This window comes from Penaeus vannamei, chromosome 7 (assembly GCF_042767895.1).
Source record: "Penaeus vannamei isolate JL-2024 chromosome 7, ASM4276789v1, whole genome shotgun sequence".
Taxonomy (NCBI): domain Eukaryota; kingdom Metazoa; phylum Arthropoda; class Malacostraca; order Decapoda; family Penaeidae; genus Penaeus; species Penaeus vannamei.
In genome coordinates, this window is record NC_091555.1 from 37,286,701 (window position 1) to 37,296,700 (window position 10,000).

The 10,000-nt window shown below is 50.6% G+C and overlaps 1 protein-coding gene across 2 annotated transcripts in view; it reads left to right on the top strand.

Annotated features, from left to right (window-relative positions):
• The window catches only part of LOC113805012 (uncharacterized), a 72,303-nt gene that overhangs the window by 37,122 nt on the left and 25,181 nt on the right, over positions 1 to 10,000 (top strand). For both annotated transcript variants that reach the window (XM_070123757.1, XM_070123758.1), the window contains exon 2: positions 636 to 835. The gene's annotated coding sequence lies outside the window, so the exon portion shown is untranslated. The remainder of the gene's footprint in view (positions 1 to 635; positions 836 to 10,000) is intronic.

The window sequence follows — 10,000 nt, forward strand, 5'->3', positions numbered from 1 at the left end:
CTCTCCCCCTCTTCCCTCCTTTTCCCTCTCTTTCTCCCTCTTCCCCTCTTCCTCCTTCCCCTCTTCCCCTCTTCCTCCTTCCATTCCCCTCTCTACCATCTTTCAATGTGTCACCCTTCATCCCTATCTTCCCTTGTTTTCCCTCTCCCTCCTTTTTTCCCTTCTCCCCTCTTCCTTCCCTTTTCCCCTTCCTCTTCCCTCTCTACCATCTTTCTTCCCTCTTCCCTTTCCCCTCTTCCCTCTTTCCCTCTCCTTTCCCCTCTTCCTTCCCCTTCCCCTCTTGTTCTCCCTCTTCCTCCTTTTCCCTCCTCCCTTCCCTCTTTCCATCTCCCTCTTCCCTTCCTTCCCCTTCCCTTCCCTCTACCATCTTTCAATGTGTCACCCATCATCCCTCTCTTCCCTTCTCTTGCCCCCTCTCCTCCGCTCTCCCCTCTTCCCATCTCCCTCTTCTCTTCCCCCTCTTCCCTTCCCCTCTTCCCTCTTCCCTCTTCCCTCTTCCCTTCCCCTCTCTACCATCTTTCAATGTGTCACCCTCCTCCTATTTCCTACTTACGTACCCAACCTCCCAGTCCTTGACAACGCAACACACATTATCTGAAAATTGAACTCTATTTTTTTTCTCTTTTCTTTCACAGGCAAGGGAGAGAGAGACGAAAAAAAAAGAAGCTCGGGTAAACATAACACGAAAAGAGAGAGAGAGAGAGAGAGAGAGAGAGAGAGAGAGAGAGAGAAGTAAGGAAGAGAGAGACGAGAGAGAGAAAACAAGAGGAGAAAGAATAAACAGGAGGGCCGCAGAGACAGAACGACGGAAGAGGGGAAAGCAAGAAGCCAAAAGGTAAGGCAAACATCGCTGAGGTTTTCACGGCTTGAGCATAGACTATCAGGTGTGAGAGAGGGAGAGGGGAGGGAGAGGGAGTGGGAGAGGGAGTGGGAGAGAGGAGTGGGAAAGGGAGTGGGAGTGGGAGAGGGAGAGGGGAGTGGGAGAGGAAGTGAGAGTTAAAGAGGGAGAAGGACTGGGAAAGGGAGAGGGAGGGGAGAGGGAGAGGGAGTGGGAGAAAGGGAGAAGGGAGTGGGAGATGGGAGGGAATGGGAGAGGGAGGGGGAGAGGGAGTGGGAAAGGGAGGGAGAGAGAGAGAGGGATTAAGATTAAGATTAAGAACATCGCTGAGGTTTTCACGGCTTGAGAGCATAGACTATCAGGGTGTGAGAGTGGGAGAGGGAGAGGGAGAGGGAGTGGGAATAGGTGTGGGGAGTGGGAGAGGGAGAGGGAGAGGGAGAGGGAGTGGGAGTGGGAGTGGGAGAGGGAAAGGGAGAGGGAGAAGGAGTGGGAGAGGGAGAGGGAGAGGGAGTTGAAGAGGGAGAAAGGAGTGGGAAAGGGAGTGAGATTGGGAGAGAAGGAGAAGGAGTGGGAAAGGGAGAGTGGGAGTGGGAGAGGGAGTTGAAGAGGGAGAAGGAGTGGGAGAGGGAGTGAGAGTGGAAGAGGGAGAAGGAGTTGGGAAAGGGAGTGGGAAAGGGAGAGGGAGAGGGAGAGGGAGTGGGGTGGGGAAAGGGAGTGGGGAGTGGGAGTGGGAGAGAGGAAGGAGAGAGGAGAAGGAGTGGGAGAGGAGAGGGAGAGGGAGTTGAAGAGGGAAAAGGAGTGGGAAAGGGAGTGAGATTGGAAGAGGGAGAAGGAGTGGGAAAGGAGAGGGAGTGGGAGAGGGAGTTGAAGAGGGAGAAGGAGTGGGAAAGGGAGTGAGAGTGGAAGAGGGAGAAGGAGTTGGAAAGGGAGTGGGAAAGGGAGTGGGAGTGGGAGTGATAGTGGGAGAGGGCGTGGGAGTGGGAATGGGAGAGGGAGGAGGAGAGTGGGAGAGGGAGTGGGAGAGAGAGAGAGGGATTAAGATTAAGATTAAGAACAACGCTGAGGTTTCCACGGCTTGAGCATAGACTATCAGGTGGGAGAGGGAGTGGGAGAGGGAGAAGGAGTGGGAAAGGTAGTGGGAGTGGAAGAGGGAGTGAGAGAGAGAGAGAGAGAGAGGGAGTTGAAGCAAGAGAGGGAAAGGGAGAAGGAGTGGGAGAGAGAGAGAGAGAGAGAGGGAGTGAAACAAGAGAGGGAAAGGGAGGAGTGGGAGAGATAGAGAGAGAGAGGGAGTGGAAACAAGAGTGGGGCAGGGAGAGAGTTCAGAGAAAGGGAGAGAGAGAGGGGGTGTAGGAGTGAGTGTGAGAGAGGAGAGAGTGAGAGAATTAGAGAGGCAGAGAATGAGAGAGGGAGAGAAGGAGAGAAGGAGAAAATGAGAGGAGAGAACGAAAGAGTTAAAGGAGAAAGGGAGAGGTATAGAGAGAACACAAAAGAACACAGAGACATACTTAGAGACAGAAACCGAGATAGAGGTAATGGCTGAAAACCTGAGACTGACTGATAAATATAGACAGAAAGACATAAATAGATAAACAAAGGAACTGACAAACAAAAAGACAGGCAGGAGGACCGAGTGGGAGATGCGGAATAATGAAAAAAAAAGACGAAACAAAAAAGGAAGGAGATAAAAAGTAAGAAAAATGAAAATGATAACTGTGCTGAAAAAGAAGAAAAAAGAAAAAATGGAAAAGAACGATAACAAAGTAATCGAGGTCAAACAGATTTAAAAAAGGAAATATAAAAATAGTGATCAAATTAGCAAATGCGTGTGTGTGTGTGTGTGTGTGTGTGTGTGTGTGTGTGTGTGTGTGTGTGTGTGTGTGTGTGTGTGTGTTTGTGTATAGGTGTGTGTGTGTGTGTGTGAGAGAGAGAGAGAGAGAGAGAGAGAGAGAGAGAGAGAGAGAGACAGAGAGAGAGAGAGAGAGAGAGAGAGAGAGAGAGAGAGGCAGGCAGGCAGACAGACAGACAGACAGACACAGGCTTACAGTCAGTCAGTCAGTCAGTCAGTCAAACAGACAGACAAACAGTCAGACAGTCAGACAAATAGACAGACAGATATAGAAAACAGAGAAGTGAGAAGGAGGGAAGGATAACAAAAGTGGAGTAAACAGAAGGAGAGAAATCCAAATATATCCTGAAGATAGCGGTCGAGTAAACACACTGAGGAAAGTATACCAGCAGTGGGAAGAGAGAGAGGAAGATGGAGATGAAATGATGGAGAAGGAGATGGAAACAAAGAGAGAGAAAGAGGAAGAGGGAGAGGGAGAGGGAGATGGGAGAGGGAGATGGAGGTGGAGATGGAGATGGAAATAGAGAGAGAGAAAGAGGGAGAGGGAATGGGAGAGGGAGAGGGAGATGGAGATGGAAAGAGAGAGAGAGATAAAGAGGAGGGAGATGGAAAGAAAGAGGGGGATGGAGTCGGTGAGGAAGAGGGAGATTCAGGGGGAGAGGGAGAGTGAGAGGGAGAGGAAGAAGGAAAGGAAGAGGAAGAGGAAGAGGAAGAGAGACACAGACAAAGAAACACAAACAGAAATAGACTGACAAACAGAAACAAAAACCGATAGAAAGAAAGAAAAAAAAAAGGAAGAAAGAAAAAACTCCGAAAGGTAAGGGAAGACGAGGAGGCAAAAAAGTGGTAAAAAAACGAAGATAGACACAGCATCTGTCGCTTCAGCATCACTCAGTCCCCGTGGTTTAAAGAGAGACGGAAGCGAAAGGAGAGAAGGTGATGCTCGAAGTCAGGAGATGAAACTTAAGAATGCCGAGAGCGGGTGAGTTACAGCATCTTTGGGTAGGGCATATGCTGTATATATATATATATATATATATATATATATATATATATATATATATATATATATATATATATGTATTTTTTAACGATTTTTTTTTTTTACTTTTAGCGGTGCATTTTTTTTTTTTTTTTTTTTTTTGCGTTCGGTGAGATTTTAGAATAGGAGAAATAAATATATATTGATGGGAAGTTGGGAAAGAATAAGGGTAAAGGAGGAGGGAAAGATGAAGGAAAAGGAGAATAAGAATAAGAATGGGAAAGAGAAGAAGGGGAAGTAGGAGAAAGAGAATGAGAAAGGGAAACAGAAAGTGAAAGAAAAAGAGAAAGGGGAAGAGAAAGGGAAAGAAAAAGAGAAAGAAGAAAAGAAAGAGAAAGAGAAAGAAGTAGAAAGAGAAGAGAAAGAAGAAGAGAAAGAGAAGACGAAGAAGGAGAAAAGGGAAACAATTGTGCCAATTTATTCGCATTCAATTAAAACCCGCCGCGGAAGGGAAGGTCCGCCGCCCATTCAGCCCCGATTTGTCAATTAGCTTCACCATCAACCACGTCCGCCCCCCCCCCCTTCCCCTTCCCCTCCCCCCTCCCCCTTTCTCTTTCTCTTTCTTTATCTCTGTCTTTTTGTGTCTCCCTTTTTCGCTTTCTGTTTTTTTTCTGATTTTTTTCTTTTTTTCTTTTTTAAACCTCATTCCTGCCTTTCTTTCTTTCTTCCTTCCTTCTGTCTCTGTCTGTTAGTCAGTCAGTCAGTCAGTCAGTCAGTCAGTCAGTCAGTCAGTCAGTCAGTCAGTCAGTCAGTCAGTCAGTCAGTTAGTCAGTCAGTCAGTCAGTCAGTCAGTCAGTCAGTCAGTCAGTTAGTTAGTCAGTCAGTCAGTCAGTCAGTCAGTCAGTCAGTCAGTCAGTCAGTCAGTCAGTCAGTCAGTCAGTCAGTCAGTCAGTCAGTCAGTCTGTCAGTCTGTCTGTCTCCCTCTCCCTCTTCCTCCCTCCCTCCCTTCATTACTCCCCCTCTCCCTTTCCCTCTCTTCCTCCCCCTCTCCCTTTCCCTCTCTGCGTACCTCTTGTTTACCCCCCCCCCCTCTACCCCCTTTTCACACCCGCTTGCACTCAAACACACTTCACACACACACGACGGAGAGAGAGACCGAGAAGTTTACGTGTTTGGAAAATCGATCCCCGCCGCCCGCATGGCCTCTTTTAATCCCCCCCTCTCTCCCCTCCCCTCCTCCTCTCCCCTCTCACCCTCCTCCCACGATCTTCCCCTTCCTACCTCTTTCCTTCTCCTCCTCCTCCTCCTTCTCCTTCCCCGGATCTTTCTCTTTCCCTTCCTCTCCCGATCTTTCTCGTCCTTCTTCTTTCACTAATCTTTTTCTTACTCGGTTTATTCCTCATTCTTGTTCTTTCTTCTCTCCGTCCCCTTTCTACTTCTCTCTCTCCCTTCCCTCCTTTTCTATATCGCTTCCTTCCTTTGCTCCCTCCCTTCCTCACTCTATTTCCTCCTTTCTCTCCTTCTCTCTCTCCATTCCCTCCTCCTCTCCCTCTCTTCCTCCTTTCTCTCCTCCTCTCTCTCCATTCTCTCCCTCGCTTCCTTCCTTCCCCCCTTCTCTCCCTCCCCTCCCTCCTCCTACTCTCCTCCCCTCACCTCGATGCATCTAAACAGCTCTAACTGAATCCACCTCTCCTCCCCACCTCCCTCCTCCCCTCCCTCCTCCCTCCCACTCGTAAACAACGGTAACACCCGCTCCCTTCCGACCCCCTCTCCCTCTCTCCCCCCTCCCCCTCTCCACTTCTCCCCTCTGACCCGACGCCTCTGCACTTCCTCCCCCCCTCCCCTCCTCCCCCCACTCGTCCCCCATCCCCACGCTCACACACGTGAACATCCGACCTCCGCTCAGTACGTGTGTGTGTGTGTGTGTGTGTGTGTGTGTGTGTGTGTGTGTGTGTGTGTGTGTTGTGTGTGTGTGTGTGTGTGGGTGTGTGTGTGTGTGTGTGTGTGTGTGTGTGTGTGTGTGTGTGTGTGTGTGTGTGTGTTGTGTGTGTGTGTGTGTGTGTGTGTGTGTGTGTGTGTGTAGATGTGTGTGTGCGTACAAGTGAATATGTGCGTGCGTGCGTGCATGTGTGTGTCTGAGTGTGAATGTATGCGCGTACGTGTAAAAAGTGTGCGTGCGTGCATGTGTGTGTCTGATGTTCACGTGTGCGTTGATGCGCGTTCGTGTGTCTCTGTACGTGCATCTATCCGTCCATGTGTACATTTGCATCTCTGTGTATGTATGTGTGCGTTGCTCCCCGCCGAGTCACCTGAGTGTCCCCCTTGACATTACCGATGGATCTCTAGGTACGATCTCTCGCGCTTCTGCTCCTCCTCTGCTCCTCTTTATCTTCCGCCTCCTTCTCCTATTCCTCTTTCTCATCCTCTTCTTCTTTTTCCTCCTTCCCTTTTTCTTTTCTTCTTCTTCTTTTTCTTCTCTCCCACCCTCCCTCCTCCCTCCTCCCTCCTTCTGCATCCTCTTTTTCCCTCTCCTCTCTCCTCCCTCCTCCTTCTTCTTCTTCTTCTCCTCCTCCTTCCTCCTCTCTCCTCCTCCTCCTCCTCCTTCATCCTCCCTCCTCCTCCTCTTTCACCCTCCCTCCTCCTCCTCCTCCTCCTCCTCCTCCTCCTCCTCCTCCTCCTCCTCCTCCTCCTCCTCCTCCTCCTCCTCCCCCTCCTCCTCCTCCCCCTCCTCCTCCTCCTCCTTCTCCCTCCTCCTCCTCCTCCTCCTCCTCCTCCTCCTCCTCCTCCTCCTCCTGCTCCTCTTTTTCCTCCTCCTTTCTTTCGTGATGTTTTAAACTCTTTCGCATTAGTTCTTATTCTCATTCTTGTTCTTCATGTTCACGTTCTTATTCTCTTCTGCTACTATTTTTCTTCCTCTTCTGCCCTTCTCCCCTTCGTCTACCTCTTCTCTCTTTCCCCATCGCCTTCAAAGCTCAAGATAATCCCTCCTTCCTCCCTCCTCCCCTCCTACGCCCCTCTCCCCCATTCTCCCCCTCACCTCTCTTCCTAGTACTCTCCTCTTCCCTTACTCCCTCCCCTCTCCTCCTCTAGTACACCCCTCCCCCATCTCCCTACTCCCTCCCCCTCCTCTAAGTACTCCTCCCTCCCCCTCTTCCTTCACCTTCCTCCCTTCACCCTCCCTCCCTCCCTTCCTCCCTCACCCCACGACAAGAGATCCTGAAATAGCCCAGACAGACACACCCACTCACTGCCCTCCCTCACTCCCTCCCTCCCTCCCTCTCTCTCTCCCTCCCTCCCTCATTACCGTTTTTTCCCCTTCTTTATCTTCGTCTTTTTTGCGCTGATACCCTTTGCTATTTTCTTTCTTCTCTCTTTCCTCTTGTTGTTTTTTTTTTTTTTTTGTTGTTGTTGCTGCTGCTGTTTTTTTTTTGTTCATCCTCGTTTTGATTCTCTTATTGCTGCTGCTTCTCCTCTGTTTCCTCCACTTCCACCTCTACCCCCCACTTCTACTGCTACTTCCCTTCCTCCCTCCCTTCTCCCCTCCCACACACTCCATATCCTCCCTCCTCCCTCCTCCTGCTCCTCCTCCTCCTCCACCTCCTCCTCCCTCCTCCACCTCCTCCTCCTCCACCCACCACGTCCATCTTACCTCCACCTCCCACCTCCACCTCCACCACCTCCACCACCACCTCTCTCCCCCACCCCCACCCCCACCCCCTCCTTTCCTCCGCAAAATGTACCCCTCCCTTTACCTGGATTTATCTAGACGCCTCCTGCGCTCTCCTTGTAAGGTTCCCTAATCGGCGAGGGGTGTTGGACCAAGCCTCTCCCCTGACTCCGCCCCCCTCGCGGCCTACCATGCCCATCCCCCCACCACCCCACTGCCCCCGCTCCCCGCCCCACCCACGTCCACCCACGTCAACCCAGTTCTTCTCCTCCTTTACCTCTTCTTCCTCTCTCTCCTCTTTCTCATGTCATTCACTTCTTTCCTTCTCTCCCTTCTGTTTCGTTTCCCTTCCCTCTGTCCCTCTCTTCCGCCTCTTTACCCTCCTTTCCTTCCTCTTTCCTTCCTGTTTTGCCTCCCTCCTACCTCTTCCTTCCTTCCTCCCCACCTTCCACTCTCCCCTTCCCTCCCTCCCTCTCTCCCTTCCTCCCCTTCCAACTCCTCCCGCCCCCTTTTACCCTCCCTCCCTCCCTCCCTCCCTCTCCCCTCGCCCTGTTCAATGCCGCCCACACATGTCTAAACAGTCTGTCTGTCTTACTACCCTCCTCCCCTCCCCCAAAGTCGTCCCCTCTTCACCCTCAAGCCCATTCCCCTCCCACCCCCCCCACCCATCCATCCATTCCCCCCCTCTCCTCTCCCCTCCCTCTCACTGCCTACACCTCGCCCCCATCTTTTTTCCCCCCTTCGTGCCCCCCCTCTTCCCTCCCCCCCCTCATCCTCCATCCCCTCCTCCCCACCTCCCCTCACCCTCCTCCCCTCTCTTTGTAGGCTCCCCTAACAGCCCTTGAGGTCACGCTTTGAACCACTCTTCTGCTTCTCCCAAACCCTATTTCTTCTTCTTCTTCTGCTCCTTATTTTCATTCTTCTTCGTCGTCTTCTTCTAATTCTTCTAATTCTTCTTTTTCTTTTTGTTATTATTATTGTTGTTGTCATTATTTTTTATTTTTATTTTCCTTCTTCTCCTTCTCCTTCTCCTTCTGCTTCTACTACTCCTCCTCCGCCTCCGCTGCCGCCGCCGCCGCCGCCGCCGCCTCCTCCTCCTCCTCCTCCTCTTCCTCCTCCTCCTTCTCCTTCTCCTTTCCTCCTCCTCCTCCTCCTCCCTCCCTCCTCCTCCTCCTCCTCCTCCTCCTCCTCCCTCCTCCTCCTCCTTCCTTCCTCCTCTTCTCCTCCTCTGCCTCTTGTCGACTTCCACCTCCCCCTCCCCTCATATATCTATCGATCATCTCTCTCTATTTCTTTCCATCCATCTAACTGTCAGTCTATTATTCTGTGTATATGACCCCCCCCCCCCCGCCTCTTCCACCCAGGGAAAAATATCAAAATCTCTTCGATAATGATAATGATAAGGGAGAGGAAGTCTTTTTGGGTTGGCTGGGTGGTTGCTACTCTCTCTGTCTGTCTGTCTGTCTGTCTGTCTGTCTGTCTGTCTGTCTCTCTCTCTCTCTCTCTCTCTCTCTCTCTCTCTCTCTCTCTCTCTCTCTGTCTCTGTCTATCTGTCTCTCTCTGTCTGTCTGTCTCTCTCTCTCTTTTCTCTTTTTTCTTTTTCCCTCTCCCTTTATCTCTTTTCTTGATTTTCATTTTCTGTCCTTCTCTCTATCTTCATTTTTCTTTCTTCTTTCTTTCTTTCTTTCTTTCTGTCTGTCTGTCTTTGTCAGTCTGTCTGCCATTCTGTCTGTCTGTCTATCTGTCTGTAAAACTGTCTCTCTCTTTCTCTCTCTCTCTCTCTCTCTCTCTCTCTCTCTCTCTCTCTCTCTCTCTCTCTCTCTCTCTCTCTCTCTCTCTCTCTCTCTCCCATACTCCCTCCATCCCTCCCTCCATTTCCTCCCTCCCTCCCTTTCCTCCCATCCTCCTTCCCTTCCCCCCATCCTCCCATCCTCTCACTCACTTCGAGTTGTATTTCTAAGTCAAAAAAAAAAAAAAAAATGGTTTTGTGAATACTGGCGACAGGAATAGCGTATCTGTTATTGCAGGACCCAAGCTATTGTCAGAGAGTCTAGGTCGCAACCTCCAGATGATAGGGAGAGGAGGGTAAGGGGAGGGAAAGAGGAGGGTGAGGGGAGGGAAAGAGGAGGGTGAGGTGGAGGGAAAGAGGAGGGAAAGGGGAGGGTGAGTGGAGGGAAAAGGGAGGGAAAGAGGAGGCTGAGGGAAGAGAAAGAGGAGGGTGAGGGGAGGGTAAAGGGAGGATGAGGTGGAGGAGGGAAAGAGAAGGGAAAGAGGAGGGGGTGAGGGGAAGGAAAGAGGAGGGTAAAGGGAGGGATGAGAAGTGGAAGGTAACAGGTGGAGATGGAAAGCGGAGGAAGGGAGCAGAGAGTAAAGGGGAAGGTGAAAGAGGGGGAGGGAGGGAAGGAGTGGAAAGAAGGAAGGCCAGGAGGGCAGGAAGGAGGATAGATAGATAGATGTATGGATAGAAAGAGAGAGAGAGAGAGAGAGAGAGAGAGAGAGAGAGAGAGAGAGAGAGAGACAGAGAGAGAGAGAGAGAGAGAGAGAGAGAGAGAGAGAGAGAGAGAAGAAGAAGAAGAAGGGAGAAGTGAGAAAGATATCTTCACTAATATAGTTTGATATACTGATATGTCTGTTGGATTATCAGTGTTTACAAATATAAACATTTCT